Here is a 1,677-nt window from a genome sequence, read left to right as displayed (position 1 = left end):
GTCCTCCTGGCACTTAACAGCATATACAACATTGCTCTGTTTGTGCCGGGGCACCGGATCTTTCCACTCCACCCCCTGTTAACAATAGGTGTTAATTAGGTGTCAACGATAGCCATGTGATGTGAGTATCAGTCACATGGAGGCAGGGCTTAAAAGCCTGAATTTAGCCTGAAACTCTCAGACTGAAGAAGTCTCTTGGAGGAGAGACGAAACGTTTCATTAGAGAAGAACCCGCCCAGAAGACCTATACTATTTTTTTCTTTTTGATTTTTACCTGGATTACTGAGATGCATCAGGATAATCTGCATATAATACTCAAATATTAACTCAAATTATTCTGCTTTAAATGTCTCCAGGAGTCCAGGGGGACAGGGACGGGGTACAGGGACAGGGTCAGAGGGACAGGGACAGGGTCAGAGGGACAGGGTCAGAGGGACAGGGACAGGGTCAGAGGGACAGGGTCAGGGGGACAGGGGGACAGGGTCAGGGACAGGGGGACAGGGTCAGGGACAGGGGGACAGGGTCAGGAGGTTTAGGTTGTAAAAAGGGATCGACTGGTGGTCATAATGTTTTGGCTCATTATTTAAATGTTCTCTTTATTTGATTTATTTGTATATTTGTTCTTCATTTGAATGAACAGGTGATAATCTGAGTGGGTGGAGTCAAATTATTWTTATGACGTCATCAATTCCCTTTCAGCTCTGCTGCAGATTGTTTAGTTTGTAAAATAATCAGCTGTTTGTTGAAGTCAGGAGTTTCCTCCAGCAGCTGCAGAAACTAAAGGTAACCTGACACCTGAGCAGCTCAAAGGTCAGCCAGGTGAGGTGTGGAGCCACGTCTCCTACCTGTGAGTCATACCGGGGAACAGGTGAGGAAAGCCCGCAGACAGCCCGCCTTCAGCCCGCCTGTWGTTGTTGTGTCAGTCCGCCGCAGACATACCGGGAAACAACCGGGAATCTACCGGGAGGAAACAAGCTGTCGCTGCTCCGCTCACCGAGGCCTCCAGAGTCTCCTGCCCGGAGCAGGGCTCCTCCTGACGGCTGACAAAGACAATAAAACCCGCAGGAGCTCCGGCTGCTTCAGCTAACAGCCGCCATGTTGGACTGATCAGCTGTCAAACACCGCGATGCGTTCAGGGCGCCTCGGATAATCTGATTCTATGATGCGTTCAGGGCCCCTCGGACAGTTCAGTGAAAGATTCAGCTGCTGATACAATTTTTTAAAATGATTAAATGATAAATAAACAGTGAAACACTTCCTGGTGGATTAAATGTTGTTAGTTGAAAAAAAAATCACATTTTTATCAAATGAATAAATCTGACTCGTTATGAACCTGATTTTAATTTTTATTTATTATTTGTACATTTTACAGATGGACTCAGACTCTGCAGGTAACAGGTTTCAACACAACACCTCAACCCAGGTCGACTAAACATCCAGAAAAGATTTTGTTGTAAATTTTGTTAAAAACATTTTTAAATTTGCAATAAAACAAAATATTTTAATTGTGTCCTGATTAAAAACATTTGAGATTTTACTTTTTACATCGACTTTAGAAACAAAAACATTATTTATTTAAATTTTATAATGTGGCATCTCTGATCAGGTGATTGATTGATGACATCATCTCTGATCAGGTGATTGATTGATGACATCATCTCTGATCAGGTGATTGAT

At 43.6% G+C, this 1,677-nt stretch overlaps 1 protein-coding gene across 2 annotated transcripts in view; it reads right to left on the bottom strand.

Moving 5' to 3' along the window:
- Positions 1-1,127, bottom strand: part of dqx1 (DEAQ box RNA-dependent ATPase 1) — a 12,065-nt gene extending 10,938 nt beyond the window's left edge. Inside the window, exon 1 of one of the 2 annotated variants that reach the window (XM_014027597.1) lies at positions 846-1,127. The gene's annotated coding sequence lies outside the window, so the exon portion shown is untranslated. The remainder of the gene's footprint in view (positions 1-845) is intronic. The other variant, XM_014027598.1, reaches the window with a different exon arrangement.
- Between the last annotated feature and the right edge of the window lie 550 nt (positions 1,128-1,677).

The sequence above is a fragment of the Austrofundulus limnaeus genome, unplaced genomic scaffold (assembly GCF_001266775.1).
Source record: "Austrofundulus limnaeus strain Quisiro unplaced genomic scaffold, Austrofundulus_limnaeus-1.0 Scaffold664, whole genome shotgun sequence".
Lineage (NCBI taxonomy): Eukaryota > Metazoa > Chordata > Actinopteri > Cyprinodontiformes > Rivulidae > Austrofundulus > Austrofundulus limnaeus.
This window is presented reverse-complemented; position numbering and strand designations above follow the sequence as displayed.